Source organism: Pungitius pungitius, unplaced genomic scaffold (assembly GCF_949316345.1).
Source record: "Pungitius pungitius unplaced genomic scaffold, fPunPun2.1 scaffold_38, whole genome shotgun sequence".
Classification (NCBI taxonomy): domain Eukaryota; kingdom Metazoa; phylum Chordata; class Actinopteri; order Perciformes; family Gasterosteidae; genus Pungitius; species Pungitius pungitius.
Genome location: NW_026909784.1, coordinates 256,156 through 270,169, shown reverse-complemented (window position 1 = coordinate 270,169; position 14,014 = coordinate 256,156). Strand labels below are relative to the sequence as shown.

Genomic DNA, 14,014 nt, shown 5'->3' with positions numbered 1-14,014 from the left:
TTTGGGTGATTCCATTGTCGGAAAGAGGTGCCTGAAAGTGAAATCACTGTCTGAATTCAAAGTGAATTCAACAAGAGTTCATCAGGAGCTTGCACGTGTGTGCTCGTGTGCATGCTCTACCCATGGTGGCCCTGAGCTTGTGTGTGAAGTTTGCAGAGTGCGGCTGTCAGTCCAAGACAGGTCTCCAAGAATTTGTGAAACCGACCACTACAACCCGGGAAATGAGTTTGGATTTTGCCTGCAACTCTGTCTTGGTTGGTGCTGAGCTGCTGAAATTTGGACCAGCTCCTCCCGGGGCCCTCAGGGGGGCAACTGTAGATTTTGGGCCCAATAGGAGGTTCCCCTGGGGAAGCTCCCATTGACTCCCATTCAGTCCGAGTGTGTGTGTGTGTGTGCGTGCACGTGTGTACTTGCGTGCATGCTCTTCCCGTGGTGGCCCTGAGCCTGTGTGTGAAGTTTTCAGAGTGCAGGGCAGTGTTTTTGTGGTAGTTGGGGACTGCGTCCGCACTCTCCACTGATATTAGTGTCAAAGAAAAACCAGTGCTTTTCACTGGCACACATCTCTTTGAACTACTGTTGGTCCCCAAGATTGAGCTTCTTTGCCAACAATGGACCTGTTTACTCACCACTGGAGTGTTAAATCACTGAATGATTGTCTGAATTCACAGTAAACCAACAACATTTCAGGAGGGCCTTACAATTTTTGATTGAAAAGAAATCATAGATTTTTTGAGGAAAGGGGGCTGGGAAATGGGTTAGGCTTTGGACACCTGCAGCTCAACCACTCCCTACCCCAAGAGGGATTACTTGTTCCACAGGGATATAGGGCTGCCTTTCACCTGATTGTGCTACTGACTTTGCTTTCTCTTCAATACGCATAAGTCTTTCGCCTTTTACTAAAGACTTCCGTGGAGAGGAACAACAATGAGTTGACCTTATTTTTTGCAAGGCTCTGCTATTTGGCTAAGCCTCATGTACTTGTAAGAAAAATAAATTAGTAGGATGGAAGAGCCTGTCATTTGAGTAAACTTATTCCTGGAGTCTCTGGTTGAGCTTTGGATCAAGTCTCAAATTACTGTCTGAATTTAGAGTGAAATCAAGATTTAGGCAGGAGCTTACACTTTTGATTGCAAATAAAACGAATGATTTTTGAGGGCTGTTTGGGGTTAGTTCCATTTTTAGACAGAGGTGCCTAAAAGTGAAATCACTCTCTGAATTATAAGTGAATTCAACAAGAGTTCATCAAGAGCTTACACTTTTGATTGGAAGGAATCAACAAGAGTTCATCAAGAGCTTACACTTTTGATTGGAAGGAATCAACAAGAGTTCATCAAGAGCTTACACTTTTGATTGGAAGGAATCAACAAGAGTTCATCAAGAGCTTACACTTTTGATTGGAAGGAATCAACAAGAGTTCATCAAGAGCTTACACTTTTGATTGGAAGGAATCAACAAGAGTTCATCAAGAGCTTACACTTTTGATTGGAAGGAAATCAAAGATTTTTAAGAATACAGGCTGCGTGGGGAGTGGGATGTTAAGTAACAGGCGACTGCCACGCCCATTTGTATGAGCCGCACCCCGACATTTGAGAGATGCGCTAGTCCGTTGGGTCTGGAGGCAAACATTCATGTGTCATCGCTTCTCGGCCTTTTGGCTAAGATCAAGTGTAGTATCTGTTCTTATCAGTTTAATATCTGATATGTCCTCTATATGAGGACTACATATTAAGCCGATTTTTAGCTCTGGGAGATGAAAAAGGGGCTTGCTCTGCTCACTCCAAGCATTGACCCGGTATTGCAGCACTTCCGGGAACGGTGCAACCTTTATCTTGTGAAAAAAATAACTGGTGACCCAATTCATTGGTGTAGTCTAGGTAGTTGGTTTGCCTCTGTGTACAAGTCTCAACTGGCTGAGACTTTTGGCAAGCAACTGATATGTTTACTCATCAATTGTGCCTTTATTTTGCATTTCACACTGATCACTGATTTTAAATTCACTGATCTGTGAGGACGGTGCCATCTGGGAACCGTCACCCCAAGTGCTCTGTTTGGGAATACCACTCCTGTCTCTGTCACTACCAACTTATACTTACCTGGCAGGGGAGATACCATGATCACAAAGGTGGTTCACCCAGGGCGAGGCTCAGCCATTGCACTCCGGCTGTGTTGACCACTGCGAATTCCTCAAATGTGGGAATCTCGACTGCATAATTTGTGGTAGTGGGGGACTGCGTCCGCGCTCTCCCCTGATATTAGTGTCAAAGAAAAACCAGTGCTTTCCACTTGGACACATCTCTTTCAACTACTGTTGGTCCCCAAGATTGAGCCTCTTTGCCAACAATGGACCAGTATACTCACCACTGGAGTGTTAAACCACTGAGTGATTGTCTGAATTAACAGTAAACCAACAACATTTCAGGAGGGCCTTACAATTTTTGATTGAAAAAAAATCAATGACTTTTGAGGTTTGTTTTTGGGTGATTCCATTGTCGGAAAGAGGTGCCTGAAAGTGAAATCACTGTCTGAATTCAAAGTGAATTCAACAAGAGTTCATCAGGAGCTTGCACGTGTGTGCTCGTGTGCATGCTCTACCCATGGTGGCCCTGAGCTTGTGTGTGAAGTTTGCAGAGTGCGGCTGTCAGTCCAAGACAGGTCTCCAAGAATTTGTGAAACCGACCACTACAAACCGGGAAATGAGTTTGGATTTTGCCTGCAACTCTGTCTTGGTTGGTGCTGAGCTGCTGAAATTTGGACCAGCTCCTCCCGGGGCCCTCAGGGGGGCCACTGTAGATTTTGGGCCCAAAAGGAGGTTCCCCTGGGGAAGCTCCCATTGACTCCCATTCAGTCCGAGTGTGTGTGTGTGTGTGCGTGCACGTGTGTACTTGCGTGCATGCTCTTCCCGTGGTGGCCCTGAGCCTGTGTGTGAAGTTTTCAGAGTGCAGGGCAGTGTTTTTGTGGTAGTTGGGGACTGCGTCCGCACTCTCCACTGATATTAGTGTCAAAGAAAAACCAGTGCTTTTCACTGGCACACATCTCTTTGAACTACTGTTGGTCCCCAAGATTGAGCTTCTTTGCCAACAATGGACCTGTTTACTCACCACTGGAGTGTTAAATCACTGAATGATTGTCTGAATTCACAGTAAACCAACAACATTTCAGGAGGGCCTTACAATTTTTGATTGAAAAGAAATCATAGATTTTTTGAGGAAAGGGGGCTGGGAAATGGGTTAGGCTTTGGACACCCGCAGCTCAACCACTCCCTACCGCAAGAGGGATTACTTGTTCCACAGGGATATAGGGCTGCCTTTCACCTGATTGTGCTACTGACTTTAGTTTCTCTTCAATACGCATAAGTCTTTCGCCTTTTACTAAAGACTTCCGTGGAGAGGAACAACAATGAGTTGACCTTATTTTTTGCCAGGCTCTGCTATTTGGCTAAGCCTCATGTACTTGTAAGAAAAATAAATTAGTAGGATGGAAGAGCCTGTCATTTGAGTAAACTTATTCCTGGAGTCTCTGGTTGAGCTTTGGATCAAGTCTCAAATTACTGTCTGAATTTAGAGTGAAATCAAGATTTAGGCAGGAGCTTACACTTTTGATTGCAAAAAAAACGAATGATTTTTGAGGGCTGTTTGGGGTTAGTTCCATTTTTAGACAGAGGTGCCTAAAAGTGAAATCACTCTCTGAATTATAAGTGAATTCAACAAGAGTTCATCAAGAGCTTACACTTTTGATTGGAAGGAATCAACAAGAGTTCATCAAGAGCTTACACTTTTGATTGGAAGGAATCAACAAGAGTTCATCAAGAGCTTACACTTTTGATTGGAAGGAATCAACAAGAGTTCATCAAGAGCTTACACTTTTGATTGGAAGGAAATCAAAGATTTTTAAGAATACAGGCTGCGTGGGGAGTGGGATGTTAAGTAACAGGCGACTGCCACGCCCATTTGTATGAGCCGCACCCCGACATTTGAGAGATGCGCTAGTCCGTTGGGTCTGGAGGCAAACATTCATGTGTCATCGCTTCTCGGCCTTTTGGCTAAGATCAAGTGTAGTATCTGTTCTTATCAGTTTAATATCTGATATGTCCTCTATATGAGGACTACATATTAAGCCGATTTTTAGCTCTGGGAGATGAAAAAGGGGCTTGCTCTGCTCACTCCAAGCATTGACCCGGTATTGCAGCACTTCCGGGAACGGTGCAACCTTTATCTTGTGAAAAAAATAACTGGTGACCCAATTCATTGGTGTAGTCTAGGTAGTTGGTTTGCCTCTGTGTACAAGTCTCAACTGGCTGAGACTTTTGGCAAGCAACTGATATGTTTACTCATCAATTGTGCCTTTATTTTGCATTTCACACTGATCACTGATTTTAAATTCACTGATCTGTGAGGACGGTGCCATCTGGGAACCGTCACCCCAAGTGCTCTGTTTGGGAATACCACTCCTGTCTCTGTCACTACCAACTTATACTTACCTGGCAGGGGAGATACCATGATCACAAAGGTGGTTCACCCAGGGCGAGGCTCAGCCATTGCACTCCGGCTGTGTTGACCACTGCGAATTCCTCAAATGTGGGAATCTCGACTGCATAATTTGTGGTAGTGGGGGACTGCGTCCGCGCTCTCCCCTGATATTAGTGTCAAAGAAAAACCAGTGCTTTCCACTTGGACACATCTCTTTCAACTACTGTTGGTCCCCAAGATTGAGCCTCTTTGCCAACAATGGACCAGTATACTCACCACTGGAGTGTTAAACCACTGAGTGATTGTCTGAATTAACAGTAAACCAACAACATTTCAGGAGGGCCTTACAATTTTTGATTGAAAAAAAATCAATGACTTTTGAGGTTTGTTTTTGGGTGATTCCATTGTCGGAAAGAGGTGCCTGAAAGTGAAATCACTGTCTGAATTCAAAGTGAATTCAACAAGAGTTCATCAGGAGCTTGCACGTGTGTGCTCGTGTGCATGCTCTACCCATGGTGGCCCTGAGCTTGTGTGTGAAGTTTGCAGAGTGCGGCTGTCAGTCCAAGACAGGTCTCCAAGAATTTGTGAAACCGACCACTACAAACCGGGAAATGAGTTTGGATTTTGCCTGCAACTCTGTCTTGGTTGGTGCTGAGCTGCTGAAATTTGGACCAGCTCCTCCCGGGGCCCTCAGGGGGGCCACTGTAGATTTTGGGCCCAAAAGGAGGTTCCCCTGGGGAAGCTCCCATTGACTCCCATTCAGTCCGAGTGTGTGTGTGTGTGTGCGTGCACGTGTGTACTTGCGTGCATGCTCTTCCCGTGGTGGCCCTGAGCCTGTGTGTGAAGTTTTCAGAGTGCAGGGCAGTGTTTTTGTGGTAGTTGGGGACTGCGTCCGCACTCTCCACTGATATTAGTGTCAAAGAAAAACCAGTGCTTTTCACTGGCACACATCTCTTTGAACTACTGTTGGTCCCCAAGATTGAGCTTCTTTGCCAACAATGGACCTGTTTACTCACCACTGGAGTGTTAAATCACTGAATGATTGTCTGAATTCACAGTAAACCAACAACATTTCAGGAGGGCCTTACAATTTTTGATTGAAAAGAAATCATAGATTTTTTGAGGAAAGGGGGCTGGGAAATGGGTTAGGCTTTGGACACCCGCAGCTCAACCACTCCCTACCGCAAGAGGGATTACTTGTTCCACAGGGATATAGGGCTGCCTTTCACCTGATTGTGCTACTGACTTTAGTTTCTCTTCAATACGCATAAGTCTTTCGCCTTTTACTAAAGACTTCCGTGGAGAGGAACAACAATGAGTTGACCTTATTTTTTGCCAGGCTCTGCTATTTGGCTAAGCCTCATGTACTTGTAAGAAAAATAAATTAGTAGGATGGAAGAGCCTGTCATTTGAGTAAACTTATTCCTGGAGTCTCTGGTTGAGCTTTGGATCAAGTCTCAAATTACTGTCTGAATTTAGAGTGAAATCAAGATTTAGGCAGGAGCTTACACTTTTGATTGCAAAAAAAACGAATGATTTTTGAGGGCTGTTTGGGGTTAGTTCCATTTTTAGACAGAGGTGCCTAAAAGTGAAATCACTCTCTGAATTATAAGTGAATTCAACAAGAGTTCATCAAGAGCTTACACTTTTGATTGGAAGGAATCAACAAGAGTTCATCAAGAGCTTACACTTTTGATTGGAAGGAATCAACAAGAGTTCATCAAGAGCTTACACTTTTGATTGGAAGGAATCAACAAGAGTTCATCAAGAGCTTACACTTTTGATTGGAAGGAAATCAAAGATTTTTAAGAATACAGGCTGCGTGGGGAGTGGGATGTTAAGTAACAGGCGACTGCCACGCCCATTTGTATGAGCCGCACCCCGACATTTGAGAGATGCGCTAGTCCGTTGGGTCTGGAGGCAAACATTCATGTGTCATCGCTTCTCGGCCTTTTGGCTAAGATCAAGTGTAGTATCTGTTCTTATCAGTTTAATATCTGATATGTCCTCTATATGAGGACTACATATTAAGCCGATTTTTAGCTCTGGGAGATGAAAAAGGGGCTTGCTCTGCTCACTCCAAGCATTGACCCGGTATTGCAGCACTTCCGGGAACGGTGCAACCTTTATCTTGTGAAAAAAATAACTGGTGACCCAATTCATTGGTGTAGTCTAGGTAGTTGGTTTGCCTCTGTGTACAAGTCTCAACTGGCTGAGACTTTTGGCAAGCAACTGATATGTTTACTCATCAATTGTGCCTTTATTTTGCATTTCACACTGATCACTGATTTTAAATTCACTGATCTGTGAGGACGGTGCCATCTGGGAACCGTCACCCCAAGTGCTCTGTTTGGGAATACCACTCCTGTCTCTGTCACTACCAACTTATACTTACCTGGCAGGGGAGATACCATGATCACAAAGGTGGTTCACCCAGGGCGAGGCTCAGCCATTGCACTCCGGCTGTGTTGACCACTGCGAATTCCTCAAATGTGGGAATCTCGACTGCATAATTTGTGGTAGTGGGGGACTGCGTCCGCGCTCTCCCCTGATATTAGTGTCAAAGAAAAACCAGTGCTTTCCACTTGGACACATCTCTTTCAACTACTGTTGGTCCCCAAGATTGAGCCTCTTTGCCAACAATGGACCAGTATACTCACCACTGGAGTGTTAAACCACTGAGTGATTGTCTGAATTAACAGTAAACCAACAACATTTCAGGAGGGCCTTACAATTTTTGATTGAAAAAAAATCAATGACTTTTGAGGTTTGTTTTTGGGTGATTCCATTGTCGGAAAGAGGTGCCTGAAAGTGAAATCACTGTCTGAATTCAAAGTGAATTCAACAAGAGTTCATCAGGAGCTTGCACGTGTGTGCTCGTGTGCATGCTCTACCCATGGTGGCCCTGAGCTTGTGTGTGAAGTTTGCAGAGTGCGGCTGTCAGTCCAAGACAGGTCTCCAAGAATTTGTGAAACCGACCACTACAACCCGGGAAATGAGTTTGGATTTTGCCTGCAACTCTGTCTTGGTTGGTGCTGAGCTGCTGAAATTTGGACCAGCTCCTCCCGGGGCCCTCAGGGGGGCAACTGTAGATTTTGGGCCCAATAGGAGGTTCCCCTGGGGAAGCTCCCATTGACTCCCATTCAGTCCGAGTGTGTGTGTGTGTGTGCGTGCACGTGTGTACTTGCGTGCATGCTCTTCCCGTGGTGGCCCTGAGCCTGTGTGTGAAGTTTTCAGAGTGCAGGGCAGTGTTTTTGTGGTAGTTGGGGACTGCGTCCGCACTCTCCACTGATATTAGTGTCAAAGAAAAACCAGTGCTTTTCACTGGCACACATCTCTTTGAACTACTGTTGGTCCCCAAGATTGAGCTTCTTTGCCAACAATGGACCTGTTTACTCACCACTGGAGTGTTAAATCACTGAATGATTGTCTGAATTCACAGTAAACCAACAACATTTCAGGAGGGCCTTACAATTTTTGATTGAAAAGAAATCATAGATTTTTTGAGGAAAGGGGGCTGGGAAATGGGTTAGGCTTTGGACACCCGCAGCTCAACCACTCCCTACCCCAAGAGGGATTACTTGTTCCACAGGGATATAGGGCTGCCTTTCACCTGATTGTGCTACTGACTTTGCTTTCTCTTCAATACGCATAAGTCTTTCGCCTTTTACTAAAGACTTCCGTGGAGAGGAACAACAATGAGTTGACCTTATTTTTTGCAAGGCTCTGCTATTTGGCTAAGCCTCATGTACTTGTAAGAAAAATAAATTAGTAGGATGGAAGAGCCTGTCATTTGAGTAAACTTATTCCTGGAGTCTCTGGTTGAGCTTTGGATCAAGTCTCAAATTACTGTCTGAATTTAGAGTGAAATCAAGATTTAGGCAGGAGCTTACACTTTTGATTGCAAATAAAACGAATGATTTTTGAGGGCTGTTTGGGGTTAGTTCCATTTTTAGACAGAGGTGCCTAAAAGTGAAATCACTCTCTGAATTATAAGTGAATTCAACAAGAGTTCATCAAGAGCTTACACTTTTGATTGGAAGGAATCAACAAGAGTTCATCAAGAGCTTACACTTTTGATTGGAAGGAATCAACAAGAGTTCATCAAGAGCTTACACTTTTGATTGGAAGGAATCAACAAGAGTTCATCAAGAGCTTACACTTTTGATTGGAAGGAATCAACAAGAGTTCATCAAGAGCTTACACTTTTGATTGGAAGGAATCAACAAGAGTTCATCAAGAGCTTACACTTTTGATTGGAAGGAAATCAAAGATTTTTAAGAATACAGGCTGCGTGGGGAGTGGGATGTTAAGTAACAGGCGACTGCCACGCCCATTTGTATGAGCCGCACCCCGACATTTGAGAGATGCGCTAGTCCGTTGGGTCTGGAGGCAAACATTCATGTGTCATCGCTTCTCGGCCTTTTGGCTAAGATCAAGTGTAGTATCTGTTCTTATCAGTTTAATATCTGATATGTCCTCTATATGAGGACTACATATTAAGCCGATTTTTAGCTCTGGGAGATGAAAAAGGGGCTTGCTCTGCTCACTCCAAGCATTGACCCGGTATTGCAGCACTTCCGGGAACGGTGCAACCTTTATCTTGTGAAAAAAATAACTGGTGACCCAATTCATTGGTGTAGTCTAGGTAGTTGGTTTGCCTCTGTGTACAAGTCTCAACTGGCTGAGACTTTTGGCAAGCAACTGATATGTTTACTCATCAATTGTGCCTTTATTTTGCATTTCACACTGATCACTGATTTTAAATTCACTGATCTGTGAGGACGGTGCCATCTGGGAACCGTCACCCCAAGTGCTCTGTTTGGGAATACCACTCCTGTCTCTGTCACTACCAACTTATACTTACCTGGCAGGGGAGATACCATGATCACAAAGGTGGTTCACCCAGGGCGAGGCTCAGCCATTGCACTCCGGCTGTGTTGACCACTGCGAATTCCTCAAATGTGGGAATCTCGACTGCATAATTTGTGGTAGTGGGGGACTGCGTCCGCGCTCTCCCCTGATATTAGTGTCAAAGAAAAACCAGTGCTTTCCACTTGGACACATCTCTTTCAACTACTGTTGGTCCCCAAGATTGAGCCTCTTTGCCAACAATGGACCAGTATACTCACCACTGGAGTGTTAAACCACTGAGTGATTGTCTGAATTAACAGTAAACCAACAACATTTCAGGAGGGCCTTACAATTTTTGATTGAAAAAAAATCAATGACTTTTGAGGTTTGTTTTTGGGTGATTCCATTGTCGGAAAGAGGTGCCTGAAAGTGAAATCACTGTCTGAATTCAAAGTGAATTCAACAAGAGTTCATCAGGAGCTTGCACGTGTGTGCTCGTGTGCATGCTCTACCCATGGTGGCCCTGAGCTTGTGTGTGAAGTTTGCAGAGTGCGGCTGTCAGTCCAAGACAGGTCTCCAAGAATTTGTGAAACCGACCACTACAAACCGGGAAATGAGTTTGGATTTTGCCTGCAACTCTGTCTTGGTTGGTGCTGAGCTGCTGAAATTTGGACCAGCTCCTCCCGGGGCCCTCAGGGGGGCCACTGTAGATTTTGGGCCCAAAAGGAGGTTCCCCTGGGGAAGCTCCCATTGACTCCCATTCAGTCCGAGTGTGTGTGTGTGTGTGCGTGCACGTGTGTACTTGCGTGCATGCTCTTCCCGTGGTGGCCCTGAGCCTGTGTGTGAAGTTTTCAGAGTGCAGGGCAGTGTTTTTGTGGTAGTTGGGGACTGCGTCCGCACTCTCCACTGATATTAGTGTCAAAGAAAAACCAGTGCTTTTCACTGGCACACATCTCTTTGAACTACTGTTGGTCCCCAAGATTGAGCTTCTTTGCCAACAATGGACCTGTTTACTCACCACTGGAGTGTTAAATCACTGAATGATTGTCTGAATTCACAGTAAACCAACAACATTTCAGGAGGGCCTTACAATTTTTGATTGAAAAGAAATCATAGATTTTTTGAGGAAAGGGGGCTGGGAAATGGGTTAGGCTTTGGACACCCGCAGCTCAACCACTCCCTACCGCAAGAGGGATTACTTGTTCTACAGGGATATAGGGCTGCCTTTCACCTGATTGTGCTACTGACTTTAGTTTCTCTTCAATACGCATAAGTCTTTCGCCTTTTACTAAAGACTTCCGTGGAGAGGAACAACAATGAGTTGACCTTATTTTTTGCCAGGCTCTGCTATTTGGCTAAGCCTCATGTACTTGTAAGAAAAATAAATTAGTAGGATGGAAGAGCCTGTCATTTGAGTAAACTTATTCCTGGAGTCTCTGGTTGAGCTTTGGATCAAGTCTCAAATTACTGTCTGAATTTAGAGTGAAATCAAGATTTAGGCAGGAGCTTACACTTTTGATTGCAAAAAAAACGAATGATTTTTGAGGGCTGTTTGGGGTTAGTTCCATTTTTAGACAGAGGTGCCTAAAAGTGAAATCACTCTCTGAATTATAAGTGAATTCAACAAGAGTTCATCAAGAGCTTACACTTTTGATTGGAAGGAATCAACAAGAGTTCATCAAGAGCTTACACTTTTGATTGGAAGGAATCAACAAGAGTTCATCAAGAGCTTACACTTTTGATTGGAAGGAATCAACAAGAGTTCATCAAGAGCTTACACTTTTGATTGGAAGGAAATCAAAGATTTTTAAGAATACAGGCTGCGTGGGGAGTGGGATGTTAAGTAACAGGCGACTGCCACGCCCATTTGTATGAGCCGCACCCCGACATTTGAGAGATGCGCTAGTCCGTTGGGTCTGGAGGCAAACATTCATGTGTCATCGCTTCTCGGCCTTTTGGCTAAGATCAAGTGTAGTATCTGTTCTTATCAGTTTAATATCTGATATGTCCTCTATATGAGGACTACATATTAAGCCGATTTTTAGCTCTGGGAGATGAAAAAGGGGCTTGCTCTGCTCACTCCAAGCATTGACCCGGTATTGCAGCACTTCCGGGAACGGTGCAACCTTTATCTTGTGAAAAAAATAACTGGTGACCCAATTCATTGGTGTAGTCTAGGTAGTTGGTTTGCCTCTGTGTACAAGTCTCAACTGGCTGAGACTTTTGGCAAGCAACTGATATGTTTACTCATCAATTGTGCCTTTATTTTGCATTTCACACTGATCACTGATTTTAAATTCACTGATCTGTGAGGACGGTGCCATCTGGGAACCGTCACCCCAAGTGCTCTGTTTGGGAATACCACTCCTGTCTCTGTCACTACCAACTTATACTTACCTGGCAGGGGAGATACCATGATCACAAAGGTGGTTCACCCAGGGCGAGGCTCAGCCATTGCACTCCGGCTGTGTTGACCACTGCGAATTCCTCAAATGTGGGAATCTCGACTGCATAATTTGTGGTAGTGGGGGACTGCGTCCGCGCTCTCCCCTGATATTAGTGTCAAAGAAAAACCAGTGCTTTCCACTTGGACACATCTCTTTCAACTACTGTTGGTCCCCAAGATTGAGCCTCTTTGCCAACAATGGACCAGTATACTCACCACTGGAGTGTTAAACCACTGAGTGATTGTCTGAATTAACAGTAAACCGACAACATTTCAGGAGGGCCTTACAATTTTTGATTGAAAAAAAATCAATGACTTTTGAGGTTTGTTTTTGGGTGATTCCATTGTCGGAAAGAGGTGCCTGAAAGTGAAATCACTGTCTGAATTCAAAGTGAATTCAACAAGAGTTCATCAGGAGCTTGCACGTGTGTGCTCGTGTGCATGCTCTACCCATGGTGGCCCTGAGCTTGTGTGTGAAGTTTGCAGAGTGCGGCTGTCAGTCCAAGACAGGTCTCCAAGAATTTGTGAAACCGACCACTACAACCCGGGAAATGAGTTTGGATTTTGCCTGCAACTCTGTCTTGGTTGGTGCTGAGCTGCTGAAATTTGGACCAGCTCCTCCCGGGGCCCTCAGGGGGGCAACTGTAGATTTTGGGCCCAATAGGAGGTTCCCCTGGGGAAGCTCCCATTGACTCCCATTCAGTCCGAGTGTGTGTGTGTGTGTGCGTGCACGTGTGTACTTGCGTGCATGCTCTTCCCGTGGTGGCCCTGAGCCTGTGTGTGAAGTTTTCAGAGTGCAGGGCAGTGTTTTTGTGGTAGTTGGGGACTGCGTCCGCACTCTCCACTGATATTAGTGTCAAAGAAAAACCAGTGCTTTTCACTGGCACACATCTCTTTGAACTACTGTTGGTCCCCAAGATTGAGCTTCTTTGCCAACAATGGACCTGTTTACTCACCACTGGAGTGTTAAATCACTGAATGATTGTCTGAATTCACAGTAAACCAACAACATTTCAGGAGGGCCTTACAATTTTTGATTGAAAAGAAATCATAGATTTTTTGAGGAAAGGGGGCTGGGAAATGGGTTAGGCTTTGGACACCTGCAGCTCAACCACTCCCTACCCCAAGAGGGATTACTTGTTCCACAGGGATATAGGGCTGCCTTTCACCTGATTGTGCTACTGACTTTGCTTTCTCTTCAATACGCATAAGTCTTTCGCCTTTTACTAAAGACTTCCGTGGAGAGGAACAACAATGAGTTGACCTTATTTTTTGCAAGGCTCTGCTATTTGGCTAAGCCTCATGTACTTGTAAGAAAAATAAATTAGTAGGATGGAAGAGCCTGTCATTTGAGTAAACTTATTCCTGGAGTCTCTGGTTGAGCTTTGGATCAAGTCTCAAATTACTGTCTGAATTTAGAGTGAAATCAAGATTTAGGCAGGAGCTTACACTTTTGATTGCAAATAAAACGAATGATTTTTGAGGGCTGTTTGGGGTTAGTTCCATTTTTAGACAGAGGTGCCTAAAAGTGAAATCACTCTCTGAATTATAAGTGAATTCAACAAGAGTTCATCAAGAGCTTACACTTTTGATTGGAAGGAATCAACAAGAGTTCATCAAGAGCTTACACTTTTGATTGGAAGGAATCAACAAGAGTTCATCAAGAGCTTACACTTTTGATTGGAAGGAATCAACAAGAGTTCATCAAGAGCTTACACTTTTGATTGGAAGGAATCAACAAGAGTTCATCAAGAGCTTACACTTTTGATTGGAAGGAATCAACAAGAGTTCATCAAGAGCTTACACTTTTGATTGGAAGGAAATCAAAGATTTTTAAGAATACAGGCTGCGTGGGGAGTGGGATGTTAAGTAACAGGCGACTGCCACGCCCATTTGTATGAGCCGCACCCCGACATTTGAGAGATGCGCTAGTCCGTTGGGTCTGGAGGCAAACATTCATGTGTCATCGCTTCTCGGCCTTTTGGCTAAGATCAAGTGTAGTATCTGTTCTTATCAGTTTAATATCTGATATGTCCTCTATATGAGGACTACATATTAAGCCGATTTTTAGCTCTGGGAGATGAAAAAGGGGCTTGCTCTGCTCACTCCAAGCATTGACCCGGTATTGCAGCACTTCCGGGAACGGTGCAACCTTTATCTTGTGAAAAAAATAACTGGTGACCCAATTCATTGGTGTAGTCTAGGTAGTTGGTTTGCCTCTGTGTACAAGTCTCAACTGGCTGAGACT

The 14,014-nt window shown here is 44.5% G+C and overlaps 17 non-coding genes across 17 annotated transcripts; all 17 read left to right on the top strand.

Annotated features, from left to right (window-relative positions):
* The first annotated feature begins 852 nt into the window (after positions 1–852).
* On the top strand, positions 853–965 carry LOC134109702 (U5 spliceosomal RNA). Its single transcript, XR_009943104.1, has one exon. It is a non-coding gene; the product is annotated as a U5 spliceosomal RNA (small nuclear RNA).
* A 670-nt stretch (positions 966–1,635) lies between these two features.
* Positions 1,636–1,826, top strand: LOC134109582 (U2 spliceosomal RNA). Its single transcript, XR_009942991.1, has one exon. It is a non-coding gene; the product is annotated as a U2 spliceosomal RNA (small nuclear RNA).
* A 259-nt stretch (positions 1,827–2,085) lies between these two features.
* On the top strand, positions 2,086–2,249 carry LOC134109506 (U1 spliceosomal RNA). Its single transcript, XR_009942915.1, has one exon. It is a non-coding gene; the product is annotated as a U1 spliceosomal RNA (small nuclear RNA).
* Positions 2,250–3,324: 1,075 nt separating this feature from the next.
* Positions 3,325–3,440, top strand: LOC134109721 (U5 spliceosomal RNA). The gene has a single exon (XR_009943123.1). It is a non-coding gene; the product is annotated as a U5 spliceosomal RNA (small nuclear RNA).
* A 579-nt stretch (positions 3,441–4,019) lies between these two features.
* Positions 4,020–4,210, top strand: LOC134109581 (U2 spliceosomal RNA). The gene has a single exon (XR_009942990.1). It is a non-coding gene; the product is annotated as a U2 spliceosomal RNA (small nuclear RNA).
* A 259-nt stretch (positions 4,211–4,469) lies between these two features.
* LOC134109504 (U1 spliceosomal RNA) lies at positions 4,470–4,633 on the top strand. The gene has a single exon (XR_009942913.1). It is a non-coding gene; the product is annotated as a U1 spliceosomal RNA (small nuclear RNA).
* Positions 4,634–5,708: 1,075 nt separating this feature from the next.
* Positions 5,709–5,824, top strand: LOC134109720 (U5 spliceosomal RNA). The gene has a single exon (XR_009943122.1). It is a non-coding gene; the product is annotated as a U5 spliceosomal RNA (small nuclear RNA).
* Positions 5,825–6,403: 579 nt separating this feature from the next.
* LOC134109579 (U2 spliceosomal RNA) lies at positions 6,404–6,594 on the top strand. The gene has a single exon (XR_009942988.1). It is a non-coding gene; the product is annotated as a U2 spliceosomal RNA (small nuclear RNA).
* Positions 6,595–6,853: 259 nt separating this feature from the next.
* LOC134109503 (U1 spliceosomal RNA) lies at positions 6,854–7,017 on the top strand. Its single transcript, XR_009942912.1, has one exon. It is a non-coding gene; the product is annotated as a U1 spliceosomal RNA (small nuclear RNA).
* Positions 7,018–8,092: 1,075 nt separating this feature from the next.
* Positions 8,093–8,205, top strand: LOC134109701 (U5 spliceosomal RNA). The gene has a single exon (XR_009943103.1). It is a non-coding gene; the product is annotated as a U5 spliceosomal RNA (small nuclear RNA).
* Positions 8,206–8,875: 670 nt separating this feature from the next.
* Positions 8,876–9,066, top strand: LOC134109578 (U2 spliceosomal RNA). Its single transcript, XR_009942987.1, has one exon. It is a non-coding gene; the product is annotated as a U2 spliceosomal RNA (small nuclear RNA).
* Positions 9,067–9,325: 259 nt separating this feature from the next.
* Positions 9,326–9,489, top strand: LOC134109502 (U1 spliceosomal RNA). The gene has a single exon (XR_009942911.1). It is a non-coding gene; the product is annotated as a U1 spliceosomal RNA (small nuclear RNA).
* Positions 9,490–10,564: 1,075 nt separating this feature from the next.
* Positions 10,565–10,680, top strand: LOC134109719 (U5 spliceosomal RNA). The gene has a single exon (XR_009943121.1). It is a non-coding gene; the product is annotated as a U5 spliceosomal RNA (small nuclear RNA).
* A 579-nt stretch (positions 10,681–11,259) lies between these two features.
* On the top strand, positions 11,260–11,450 carry LOC134109577 (U2 spliceosomal RNA). The gene has a single exon (XR_009942986.1). It is a non-coding gene; the product is annotated as a U2 spliceosomal RNA (small nuclear RNA).
* Positions 11,451–11,709: 259 nt separating this feature from the next.
* Positions 11,710–11,873, top strand: LOC134109501 (U1 spliceosomal RNA). The gene has a single exon (XR_009942910.1). It is a non-coding gene; the product is annotated as a U1 spliceosomal RNA (small nuclear RNA).
* A 1,075-nt stretch (positions 11,874–12,948) lies between these two features.
* On the top strand, positions 12,949–13,061 carry LOC134109700 (U5 spliceosomal RNA). Its single transcript, XR_009943102.1, has one exon. It is a non-coding gene; the product is annotated as a U5 spliceosomal RNA (small nuclear RNA).
* A 670-nt stretch (positions 13,062–13,731) lies between these two features.
* LOC134109576 (U2 spliceosomal RNA) lies at positions 13,732–13,922 on the top strand. The gene has a single exon (XR_009942985.1). It is a non-coding gene; the product is annotated as a U2 spliceosomal RNA (small nuclear RNA).
* The last annotated feature ends 92 nt before the right edge of the window (positions 13,923–14,014 follow it).